This window comes from Podarcis vaucheri, assembly GCF_965113315.1.
Source record: "Podarcis vaucheri genome assembly, chromosome: 2".
NCBI classification, from domain to species: Eukaryota; Metazoa; Chordata; class Lepidosauria; order Squamata; family Lacertidae; genus Podarcis; species Podarcis vaucheri.
Window position 1 is genome coordinate 115,041,973 of NC_138760.1, and position 13,554 is coordinate 115,055,526.

At 45.3% G+C, this 13,554-nt stretch overlaps 1 protein-coding gene across 1 annotated transcript in view; it reads left to right on the top strand.

Annotated features, from left to right (window-relative positions):
- Positions 1-4,547: 4,547 nt before the first annotated feature.
- The window catches only part of LOC309524694 (uncharacterized protein), a 62,197-nt gene continuing 53,190 nt past the window's right edge, over positions 4,548-13,554 (top strand). The window contains exon 1 of the mRNA XM_082209600.1: positions 4,548-4,651. The gene's annotated coding sequence lies outside the window, so the exon portion shown is untranslated. The remainder of the gene's footprint in view (positions 4,652-13,554) is intronic.

Below are 13,554 nucleotides of genomic sequence, written 5' to 3' on the forward strand. Positions count from 1 at the left end.
TAATCCTGCCTCCTCGGTAATGACATGGTCTGGTCTTAGCGTAACTCCTCCTCCTGCCCATGATCACTGAGAGCAGATTCCCAGTGCATCCCCCCCCCCCTGTGGAACCTGCCCCAGCCATTCTGTTGGCTGGGGCCCACTCCCATGCAGCCCTGATCCTGCCCCTTAAAAACAAAACACAAACTATACAACTAATAAACAACAAAAAACAAAAACAAAACAGTTATACTCAAATTAATCCCCAACCAGAAACCCACCCCCCCAACACAGCAAAAAAAGGGGGGGGACTGCTTAAGGGCATTTTAAAACACGTTAGACACTCATTTCTATAGCATGTGAGCCTTTGTGTCAGTGTCAGGTAAACAGGTATTTTGTTTTTATTGGCGGTGGGAGAGACCAGAGTGTCCAGGAGGTGGTTGGTTGCAGGATATTCGTCAAAGCAATGCCCAATCTCTGCGGTGTTTGAAAGTGACCCCCAATGGTTGTTTACACATGCGAGGGATCCATTGCCTGCTGCAGTCAACATGTGGCAACCGTTTGCGTCTAAACTCCTGGGAGGCAGAGACCCAAATCTGGACCGAGACAAGGGGACGGCAGATCTCTAGCTAGGGATTGACCCAAGCTCCTTCTGCCCGCTGACCAGAAAAGCCATATCCCCCACAAAAAAAGCCCACCCTGAGATTCCTTCTCCTTTCACTCCAGTTTTACAAAGGCAAACTCCTATTAGGCAAAGGTGGGTTGCAGAACCTCTAAAAAAAATTTGCTTTAAAAGAAAAATTGTGGTGGTTCTCTCATTGCGAATAAGTGAGGTTCATAGACCACAGAATCATAGAGTTGGAAGGGACCAAGAGGGTCATCTAGCCGAACCCCCTGCAATGCAGGAATCTTTTTGACAAGGTGGGACTCAAACCCACAACCTCAAGAAACTCATGCTCTACCAGCTGAACTATCCCAGGACTCAGATCAAATTCAGCCGGTGGGATTGCAAACAATGAATCGGGAGCAAAGCTTTTGTATGAATATATTACCTCAAGTTATTCTGATGCTTCCAAATGCACTGGTAAAAGAAATTTTCAGATTGAACAAGTGGTATCATCATCATCATCATTCCCCAGCCAATTGGGGCAGCTTCCAGCAAAATATAAAAACATAGTAAGACATCAAACATTAAAAACTTCCTGAATCTGCTTCTTTGAGAGAAGTCGACAAATTTAGGACGGATGCTCTATATCAACTCAATGACAGGGAACCAGGCAGAGGGCCTTCTTGGTAGTGGCACCTGCTCTGTGGAACGCTCTGGAACGCTCTCCTGTCAGTTGTCAAGGAAATAAACATCTATATGACTTTTATAAGACAGCCCTGTATGGAAAAGCTTTTCATATAAATTTCATATAAATTTTATTGCATTAGCCGTGTGGCCATAGCATGATATACATTAAAATAACAACATAAAATGGGGGTGGGGAGGTAAAGGTAGATATCGTCCTGGGCAAATACTTAAAGAGGGAAAAAGAAAGAAACACACACACACACACACACACGCAAAAACTGCTGAGGCTGGAGGAGGACCGTTAAAGGGTCCTTCAGCTCTTCAGATTTGTCCTAACTCCATTGTCCTTGTACAATAAGGCTACTTGGAACTTCGTTCGATTGTGCGGCGTATCGACTGCAGCTGTGGTGTTAAGGAAGAAGTTAGTGCCGCTTTCCTCTTCATCACACTAAGCAGGAAGTTAGCTGTCATCTCGGTAATCCAACAATCAGAATCCTGCAAAAAAAGGGACACCATCCAAGGCTGGATTGGGAGATGAAGCTTGTTCACGAGAGGGGTTAAAAACCGAGATCTTTCATCTGTCCAATTAGGACAGAAGAGCATTACATGTTCCATAGTCTCCAGGGCCGTGTCATTACAGGTGCATGTTCTATTTGCGATGGGAACTCTGGAATAACGACCTGACAGAACTGCTGTAGGAAAACAGTTGAGACGGGCACAGGTAAAGGCCCTATGCTTAGCTTCCGAAGAAATTGTGAAGCAATATAGAGGGATCCCTTCAGGGAGTGGAATAGCTAGGGCTAGGCCTGAACACGGCCCTCTTGCATAGGAAGCTGTATTAGAGAAGTCAAGTTGCTGTAGTTTCTTTTTAATTGGAGGTAGGGCCGCCGGGCTGATATACTCTGAGTTAAGAACAGTTTTACAGTTCAAATTGAGAAGGGAGCGGAGTTTGAGGTTAATTGTAGTTTTCCAAGGGGAGTTATGAATATCTCTTAGGATCAGATTGGAAAACCCACCTCTAATTCGAGCATCCGATGCTAATAGGTGGGAGCTATAGGAAATGGCTCGACTCCATGCTCGTTTTACAATTGAGGGCTGGGCGAACTCGAGTCGTAGGGCTGCACCTGAGACACATCTCGGGACGCCGGAAAGAGATCTCAGAAACATATGAAGAGGGCGATCCAAGTTAGCTGATATTGCTGTAGTCCATACTTCGCATCCATATAATAATTTAGGGACAACTTTGGCATTAAATATTTGAATTGCTGCTGGAAGGTGTTTGCCGCCCTTCTGGTGGTAAAATCGGGCAATGGCGTTAGAGGTCGTGGTTGCAGCGAGAAAGGCAGATTGTAGATGGGTGGTCCAGGAGAGATTATTAGTGAATATTAAGCCTAGGTATTTAAAGGCTTTTACCTTTTCTAAGTAGCCACCTGTGATCTTAAGCGGCTTCAGCTTGAGTTTGCGGGAACGAGTGAAGTGGAGGACTTTCGATTTTTTATAATTAATATTAAGAGCTTCCACCTTACAATAGGCGATAAATGCATTAACTGCATTTGCTAGGTCCGCAGCTGTTCTGGATAAGATGACGGCATCATCAGCATAGAAAAGGGAAGCAACAGGGTGGCCTGCTAAGTGAGGAGGGTACTTAGATGCTAGCTTCAAAGTGGAAATTGCATCATGAAGATAGAGATTAAACAGTAGAGGGGCTAAGAGACAACCTTGTCGGACGCCCTTGGCCGTTGAAAATGGAGTAGTGAGGGAGCCGTTGGGCCCACTTCGGACGCAAGCTGTGGTGTTTGAATACAGGGAAATAATTAGGGAGAGGAGGTGCGGATCAATTCCCAGATGGGCAAGTTTGGACCATAATCTCTGCCTAGGAATGGAATCAAAGGCGGCCTCCAGGTCCATGAAAGCGGCAAATAGGTGGCCTTGCCTTGGTGCAGTGTATTTACTGGCAAGGTGATAGAGAGTTAGGCAGTGGTCCATGGTTGATGCTGACTTTCGGAAACCAATCTGTTCTAGCGGTAGAATGTTCCTCTCCTGGACCCATGAGAGAAGTTCCTCCAATAAAATAGCGGCAAATATTTTCCCCGGGATAGATAATAAACTGATGGGGCGATAGTTCCTAGGGATGTTTGGCTGGCCGCCTTTGAAGATCGGAACTATTATAGCTTCTCTCCAGGAGTCGGGGATGTCTAGGGCGGAGGAGATAGCGGTGAATACAGAGGTCAGCTGTTCGCTCCACCAAAGAGGATCAGTCAGGAAAAGGTCCAACGGGACCATGTCTGGGCCGGGGGCCTTATTCCTTCGCATTGACATTATGATGTTGAAAATGCGAGTTGAGGTAAAGTTTATTGAGGAAGTGAGACTAAGAGAGCAGGAACAGGGGTCCGACGGGGATTGGAGGAGATCTGTAAGATGATTTGAAGAAGCAAAACTGGTTGAATAATAGGCAATCCATTCTTTTTAAAAGCTTTTAATATTTGATGTTTCATTAGTTTTTAAAAAATATTCTGTTGGGAGCTGACCTAGTGGCTGGGGAAACCCAGCCAGATGAGCAGGTATAAATAAGGTTGTTGTTATAATATTATTATTCTTATGCTTAATTGAATAGCAGTTCCCGGAAGTCGCCGGAGGGGAGAGATGCTCTTATGCTCCAATCCTTCTTGCAGGCTTGGCCACCGTGAGGAGACAGTGCTGAGATTCCTGCATTGCAGGGGGTTGGACTAGATGACTCTCAGGGTCCCCTTCCATCTCTACGATTCTATGATTCTAACAGGGTGCGGGACTAGATGGGCTTGATCGAACTACAGGGCTCTTCGTGTGTGTGTGTGTGTGTGTGTGTGAGAGAGAGAGAGAGAGAGAGAGAGAGAGAACACCTTCAGGGAGAGGCCATGTCTCTTCTTTGCAAGGAGGATGAATCAGCTGCAATACCCCCACACTTGAGCCACTGCTTCCCTGCCTGCTCTCTCTCCACCCCCAACTATGGGTATTGCACACCCCACTAAATCTTGCTGCACCCCAAGGCGCTTTGCACTACCCGATTCCTTGCAGGACAAGGGCAGTGCACGACGGCAGAGGGGCGGGTCAGCTGTTCCGCTTAAGCCGGGCCCCCTTTCCCAGGTCAGTATGGAGCAGCCCCACCTTCTCTCTCTCTCTCTCTCTCTCTCTCTCTCTCTGGCAGCCTGCACTCTCTGCCTTTAACCCTTAAAGCAAGGAGCATCTGTTCCCTATACTCGAAGCCCAGGTTCCCCTCCCTCCTCTCCCCATTGGCTGGGTACTGCAATTATCCCGCCCCCGGAGATATCCTGCCTCCCAGGCGGGGGCTCCCATTCCTGCCCCCGCTGCCCAGGGTCGCTGTCACCATCGCCAGGATTTCGTGTGAGTGCAAAGCCAGCGGCGGGGAAGGAGGGAAGGGGCTTGGCAAGGGGTGGGGGTCCAGGATGAGAAGCCCCGGGACGGGGAGAGGCGGCCTGCACAAGTCCGGGCGGGGGGAAGAAGAGAAGGGAGGAAAGGGAGCTGCTCTTTTTAATGGGATCTTGAAGGTGGGGGCGGGGGCGTGTTCCTCTGCGGAATGAGAGAGAAGCTTCTTCCTGCCAGGGCAGGGGGGTCCTGGCAGGAAGAAGGAAGGAAGGGGTGAGGCCTTCTCCAAAGCAGCTCTTTGTTCCTTGAACTCCTTTCATAAAGTAGTGGGGGCAGGGCCGAATTGAGGTTTGATGAGGCCCTAAACTAGGTAGGAGGTAATGGGGCCCTTTATATGTCCAGCTGTCTTTTGTCAACAACAAATTGTCGCTGTTTTTTGTGTTGAATATAGTCAGTATGGTAATTTATGGACCTAATAGGTTTCTAAACCGTTTGCACATAACAGAGTATGTATTTTCTCAAAGTAATTGTTGAACTGAAATACAATTATGAAGTATATTGATAGTGAAATAATTATTAAGCTCTAACTTAAAATGATTTTGTTCTTCATAACGAACTTAATAATGCAAACACATTGGCATTTGGCAATAACAAAAGTTCCTTTAGAAACACAATTTACAAAGACTCCTAATCTAGTCCTAGAAACGTGCTATAATAGTAGGTGTAAATATATGATGCAAACTACTAATAATTATAAATAGCATTATTAATATGAAAGTACCGTATTTTTCGCACCATAGGACGCACCGGACAATAGGACGCACCTTGTTTTAGAGGGGGGAGAACAAGGGGGGGGAATTCTTCCGCTCTCTGCCCAGCGCCCCTTCAGTGAAGCGGCAGGAGGCGCTGCGCAGAGAGTGGGAGAATTTCCCCCCTCTTGTTTTCCCGCTCTAAAACAAGGTACGTTTAAGGTGCGTTCAGGCGGCTACCTTGGAAGCCTGGTTATATCAGTACAGTGGTACCTCGGGTTACAGACGCTTCAGGTTACAGACTCTGCTAACCCATAAATAGTACCTCGGGTTAAGAACTTTGCTTCAGGTTCCTTTCGACCTGCTCTTTGGGGCTGGCGGGGGGAAGCCCACCACCAGCCCCAAAGAGCAGGTCAGGGAGGAGCGGAAAGGCGCAGCAGAGAGGCTGCTGCCATAGTCACGCGTCACTTCTCCAGCTGGGAGAGGGTCGCAGGGCTATGGCTTCTTCGCTCCATAGGACGCACACACATTTCCCCTTCATTTTTGAAGAGGAAAAAGTGTGTCCTATAGAGCGAAAAATACAGTAATTGTTATAACCTGTACAATGCAATTGTAGTTAATACAATGCATTTTTTAATATAATCAATATTACCATAATAGTCCACAGTCTTCATTAGGACAGCAGACCTTTGTACCCTGTTACACTTAGTGAGTGTAAAATACAGTATTTCTAGTACAGTGGTGCCCCGCAAGACGAACGCCTCGCAAGACGGAAAACCCGCTAGACGAAAGGGTTTTCCGTTTTGGAGGCGCTTCGCAAAACGAATTTCCCTATGGGCTTCCTTCGCAAGACGAAAGCCCATAGGGAAATCTCCGGGACAGCGGGGAAGCGCAGCGCGTCTTCCCCACTGTCCTCGGACCTCCTCCGAAGCCTGGCAGCGGGGCGGGGACACCTCCCGCCGCCCGGCTTCGGAAGGATGCTCCGAAGCCTGGCTGCGGGGCGGAGAGACCTTCTCCCCGCGCCAGCCTTCGGATGGCTGTCCTGAAGACTTGGGGTGGGAGAAGGGTTTTCCTTCCCATCGCCAACATTCAGAATGCTGTTCTGAATGTTGGCGGTGGGGAGGAAAAACCCTCCTCCCACGCAAGCCCCGGGAACAGAGGAAAAGCGCTGCGCGCCTTCCCCTCTGTTCCCGTACCTGTCCTGAAGGCTTGCGGTGGGGAGAAAAGCCCTTCTCCCCACCGCCAGCCTGGCAAGCGGTTTCCATAGGAACGCATTAATTGATTTTCAATGCATTCCTATGGGAAACCGTGCTTCGCAAGACGAAAAACTCGCAAGAAGAAAAAACTTGCGGAATGAATTAATTTCGTCTTGCGAGGCACCACTGTAATATGTTGCATTTATAAATAATACCAATGCTATACACACCTGTACATAAAAATTATTTTACAGGACTAATTGTATTACTGCATCTACCCAATACCCATTCAACTGTATAATTTTATCGTGATTCATTGTGTACTGTGTATACAAACAGTACACAAACATGATCTAAATTACAATACTTTCCTTCTTGCCTTTGCCAAAGCAAAGTCACTGAGGATATCATCAAATGATAAACTGCTTAGCTTGTCACTTTCTGTATACATGAGGCTGAAGTAACATAAGTTATCTTGAGACATTGTTGTTAAAATTCATTTTTTATCCTCTTCAGCTGAGAAACGAATCTTTACAAATGGCAATTTGCAATCATCATTCAAAGGAACATTCTCAGAATTGCTTCTACATTAGGGAATGCTGATTGGACATTGTTGTTGTTCTTTAGTCTCTTAGTCGTGTCTGACTCTTTGTGACCCCATGGACCAGAGCACGCCAGGCACTTCTGTTTTCCAGTGGCTCCTGCAGTCTGGTCAAACTCATGTTAGTAGCTTTGAGAGCACTGTCCAACCATCTCGTCCTCTGCATGTAAGTTAAATAAGCAAGGAGACAATATACAGCCTTGTCATACTCCTTTCCCAATTTTGAGCCAATTTTGTTCCATATCCAGTTCTAACTGTTCCTTCTTGTCCCACATAGAGATTTCTCAGGAGACAGATGAGGTGGTCAGGCACTCCCATTTCTTTAAGAACTTCCTATAGTTTGCTGTGGTCCACACAGACAAAGACTTTTGCGTAGTCAATGAAGCAGAAGTAGATGTTTTTCTGGAACTCTCTAGCTTTCTCTCTAGCTTTCTCTATAATCCAGCACATGTTTGCAATTTGGTCTCTGGTTCCTCTGCCCCTCCAAAATCCAGATTGTACTTCTGGGAGTTCTCGGTCCGCATACTGCTTAAGCCTGCCTTGTAGAATTTTAAGCATAACCTTGCTAGCGTGTGAAATGAGCACAATTGTGCGGTAGTTGGAGCATTCTTTGGCGCTGCCCTTCTTTGGGATTGCGTTGTAGACTGATCTCCAATCCTCTGGCCACTGCTGAGTTTTCCAAACTTGCTGGCATATTGAGTGTAGCACCTTAACAGTATCATCTTTTAAGTTTTTAAATAGTTCTGCTGGAATGTCATCACTTCCACTAGCCTTGTTATTAGCAGTGCTTTCTAAGGCCCGTTTGACATCACTCTCCAGGATGTCTGGCTCAAGGTCATCAGTCACACTATCTGGGGTGTACGAGACATCCAAATCTTCCTGGTATAATTCCTCTGTGTATTCTTGCCACCTCTTCTTGATGTCTTCTGCTTCTGCTAGGTCCTTACCACTTTTGTCCTTTATTATGGTAATCTTTGCATAAAATGTTCCTTTGATATCTCCAATTTTCTTGAACAGATCTCTGGTTTTTCCCATTCTATTGTTTCCCTCTATTTATTTGCACTTCTCATTTAAGCAGTCCCTCTTGTCTCTCCTTGCTATTCGTTGGAAGTCTGCATTCAGTTTCCTGTATCTTTAACTATCTCCCTTGCATTTTGCTTGCCTTCTGTCCCCTGTGGTTTGTAAGGCCTCATTGGACAACCACTTTGCTTTCTTGCATTTCCTTTTCATTGGGATGGTTTTCACTGCTGCCTCCTGTATTATGTTCCGAGCCTCCATCCATAGTTCTTCAGGCACTCTGTCCACCAAATCTAAATCCTTAAATCTGTTCCTCTCTTCCACTGTGTATTCATAAGGGATTTGATTTTGATTGTATCTTTTTTTTAAATAATATTTATTAAAGTTTCAAGTAATACAAAAGAAAAAATCAACAAAAAAGAAAATTTTTCTCATTACATTTCCAAATTTTCAGTAACTTTTGTCCCAGAACTTCCCCTCACCTCCCCTTCTTGTATTCCACATCCAAATATTTATCTAGCAAGTTCTTATCCCTAACCTTTAACCTTAACTTATTTATTATATTTAATTCAATTTACGTATCAACTTTTAACTTGTAGTACATTAATCCTTTATACTTAAAACTTCCTTCCTAAGATCAGCCCAATTTCCCTTCCACGGATTCCCCAAATTTATACTAATAACAGCAAAAACTTTTAAAAGAATATCAAAGATGTCAAACAGCTTTTGGATTTCCATACCCCACCCTCCCTTCCCCGGCCTCGATCCCAAAACCGTTGTCCATTAATCCATTTATTGTCAGCCTGGCAACCTCACGTCCGAGGCTCTTAAATCTCTTTCAATCCCTCTCTGCCGGTTTCTTTGAATGTCCTTTGTATTTGACACCAAGGCTCGGAGGGGCCCAATCCCTATAGTTTCCATGATCTTTCCAGCCAGGCCTCCATATTTAAAGGTGGAGCTCCAATCTTGTTTCTTAATATTTTTAAATCCAAGTGTCCCAAAAGCTCCAGCTTCCACCTTAATCGAATTTATAGTCTCCATCTTTGCAGGCCTCCGGCTCACCCTTGCCCTCTGTAGCATTGCAGCCCCTCCTTCCTGCTCCTTCTGGTCAGCATCTTCTTCCACTTCTTCCACTTCTTCAGTTTTCCCTGGGTTCTTTCCTTGTTCTGCTGCCTGGGTTTTGTACGTCAAGTCCTTTTCCAATTCAGTAGGTACACTTATTGTTGACTCAGAAGTTATGACGCTTGTAGACAAAACATGGCCTTGTTCATACATCCTTTGTAACTTTCCCACGAGAAAAGCAACCTCTTCCAGGCCAGCAAGTATTTTCCGACCTATTTCCATTCTTGTAGTGTCCCTGAATCCCCTCTAGAGAGATTCTGGTTATTCAGTATTTCTTTCAGTTCAAGCCAACAGCCAAGTTAGTTTGTTTCAGCCCTTATTTATTTTCAACAACTTGCAACTATATTTATATCCAATGTAGCCGGCAGGAACATCAGAAACAAAGTTCTCTATTTTTCCAACTTTGACAGCTAATTTGACAGCTGTCAAAGTCTTTATGTCTCTCAGCAGGCTCCTCTCGCGGATCGCTCCCGGCCTCGGGGGGGTGGGTGGGTGGCACATTAATCAAAGTATTAACTCTTCTCCTCCAGCACAGTCACTTATATTGTCAATCCATGCAATTAATAACTTTTATCCAAAACAAAAGCTCCTTTCTCGATCTTGGTTGTCAATTCCTTGCTTTGACATGTTTACAATGGGGGGGAGACGGACTTCCTCTTTGCACCTCCCCCCGCTCGTGCCGAATTCAATAAAGAAATTTTTTAATCCAATTTCCAGGTTACTCACGGGTTGTTGTTTTCAGATTAAGTCCAAATTTCCAGAGGAAGAAGTTAGCGCTCTCCGCCGAATGGCATGCGGCTTCGCTCGGCAGGGGAAGCAATGGACTCGCAGCGCCGCGCCGCTCCCCGTCCCCCGCTCCGTAGCCTTTAAAAAGGCTCCTTCGCGGGTCGGGAGGGCGCTATTGGCACCTGCCGAGTCACCAAGTCCACGGGCATCCGCGCCCGTGGTTTTTAAGGGTCCCCGCGTCGCCGGCGCAGCAGGACCCGGCCCCTATCGAGCAGACTCCCTCCGGGGCTCGGAGGGAATCCGCCATTCGGCGCTGGCGCCAACCCGGAAGTCCTTGATTTTGATTGTATCTTACTGGACCGGTGGCTTTCCCTACTTTCTTCAGTTAAAGCTTGAATTTTGCTATAAGAAGCTGCTGCTCTGAGCCACAGTCAGCTCCAGGTCTAGTTTTTGCTGACTGTATAGAACTTCTCCATCTTTGGCTGCCAAGAATATAATTAATCTGATTTCAATGCTGCCCATCTGGTGATGAGCATGTGTAGAGTCATCTCATGTGTTTTTGGAAAAGAGTGTTTGTTATGACCAGCTTGTTCTCTTGACAGAACTCTATTAGCCTTTGCCCTGCTTCATTTTGAACTCCAAGGCCAAACTTGCCAGTTGTTCCTTTTATCTCTTTGACTCCCTGCTTTAGCATTCCAATCCCCTAGGATGAGAAGAACCCCCTTCTTTGGTGTCAGTTCTAGAAGGTGTTGTAAGTCTTCCTAGAATTGGTCAATTTCAGTTTCTTCAGCACCAATAGTTGGTGCATAAACCTGGATTACTGTGATGTTAAAAGGTCTGCCTTGGATTTGTCTTCATAGAATTGGTCAAGTTCATTTTGTTGAGCATTGGTAAGGTAAAGGGACCCCTGACCATTAGGTCTGGTCATGGCTGACTCTGGGGTTGGGGCGCTCATCTTGCTTTACTGGCCAAGGGAGCTGGCATTTGTCTGCAGACAGTCATGTGGCCAGCATGACTAAGCTGCTTCTGGCGAACCAGAGCAGCGCACGGAAACACCATTTACCTTCCCGCCGAAGCGGTACCTATTTATCTACTTGCACTTTGACGTGCTTTCGAACTGCTAGCCTGGCAGGAGCAGGGACCGAACAACGGGAGCTCACCCCATTTCAGGGATTCGAACCGCCGACCTTCTGATTGGCAAGTCCTAGGCTCTGTAATTTAACCCACAGCGCCACCCGCGTACCTCAGCATTGGTAGTTGGTGCATAAACCTGGATTACTGTGATGTTAAAAGGTCTGCCTTGGATTTGTATCAAGATCATTCTGTCATTAGGCGCACAGCCCCTGTGGGGGCCGGCTCTCCCGGACGCTGTCTCTGATCACGCAAACTGGTTGCAGGAGCTCGAAATAAACAATTAGAGAGAAGCAAATGCACATATTTCGAGTGAAGATCGGGAGTTAAGACTGCTAATTGAAGTGACCTCTGTGAAGTAGAGCGATGGGCTGGATTCAACAATATATCAAGAAGAAGATACATCAAAGGGTCGGTATGTCGGAACGGGACTGAAAGGGGGGGGGAAACCTTTCTTTTTTTATCTTATGTGAGTACCTAACAACCCTCCCCCCAAGAAGAATCATTGCAATTACTGATTACAAGCAGGATGGTTAAGATCTGTGTGGGAATAAATTACTAATCAAAGACATGGCTTGTGGAATATTGGAAAGGAATGAAAGGCCTTTGTGATGCAGTTATAAAGAGAGATTTGTTAGGGCAGGCCTGCCTACAGGATTTATGATCGAGGGGAACAGACCATGGCTTGTTATTACATCGGACTGTGAGTTTGACCTGGCAGAACCCCCTAAGAAGATTGAGGAGAGACTGACAGGCCTGCGAGAATTAATGGACAGGCTTTAAGAATGTTTTGTACGGAAGTGTAGAAATGGCGTCTGTCTGTTTTGAATATGGCTCTTGGAGGAATGGAAAATCCACACAGGATATAACGTTTGTTTTCAACCTGCTTGTGGAGACTATCAGAGGTCACAAAGAAAGGAATATATGACAACAATAAGACGATGAGGAAAATAATAAAGAGAAGATGGAGTAGAACTGAGAACTGTGAATACCATTTGGACAGAACTGTGATCATTAAAGCAGCAGCAAGAGAGATGTTTGGATCCCTTTCTGAGCTCGAAGCATGGGTACCCCCAACAAAAATTTAAAAATTTGGCTGTGTAATTTGGAATTAATGTGATTTGATTGGTTTGTTAATAAAAATTATATTGAAAGAGATCATTCTATCATTTTTGAGATTGCATCCCAGTACAGCTTTTGCCACTCTTGTTGACTAAGAGTGCTACTCCATTTCTTCTATGGCAGTCTTGTCCACAGTAGTAGATATGATGATCATCCAAACTGAATTTGCCCATTCCCGTCCATTTTTGTTCACTGGTGCCCAGGATGTCAATACTTATTCTTGCCATCTCATTTTTGACCACATCCAGCTTACCATGGTTCATGAATCTTACATTCCAGGTTCCTATGCAATATTTTTCTTTGCAGCACTGGACTTTCCTTTCACTTCCAGGCACATCCGCAACTAAGCGACCTTTCGGCTTTGGCCCAGCTGCTTCATCAGCTCTGGATCTACTTGTACTTGTCCTCCACTCTTCCTCAGTTGCATGTTGGATGCCTTCCTACCTGAGGGGTTCATCTTCCAGCGTCATAACTTTTATACGACCATGGAATTTTCTCGGCAGGGATACTGGCGTGGCTTGCTGGTTCCTGCTCCAGGTGGACCATGTTTAGTCAAAACTCTCCACTTTGACCTGTCTGTCTTGGGTGGCCCTGCACGGCATAGCTCATAGCGTCTCTGAGTTATTCAAGCCCCTTTGCCATGACAAGGCAGTGATCCATGAAGGACACGGTCATTAAATATTATTTGGTACAGATCCTGATGTGTCAGATTATCAAATCGTCTACATATTCTTATTGTCTTTCCTTACTAATTATTATTCCATGAAGTACTTCACATTTTAATCTAGGCATATTAGCATATCTTTTTTTGAGCAGTATTTTGCCATATATTCATCAAAACATTTCCACTCCTTTTAAAATTTTTGATTCAAATGATTTCTTATTATAGCAGTTAATTTTGCCAGAATTAAATATTCATTTAGTTTACAAATCCACTCCTCCTTTGTGGGTATAGTTTTTTACTTCCACCTAGCAACAATCACTATTCTAGCAGCTGGACTTGCATATGGAAAAATCCCCCCCCCCCCGGTATCTCATCATCTATCAATCCAAGTAGATATGTCTCTGTTTTGTTTCTTATTGATATTTTCAACATCTTCTTTAGTTCTTTGTGTACTACTATCCAAAATTTCTTAATTTCCTCACACTTCCACCACATATGTGGTCCAGGCAGTGGTATTTATATAATTTCAAACAAAGCATTTCGGTTTCAACCAATCTTATACACCAGAGATGTCCAAGCGCTGGACCGCAATT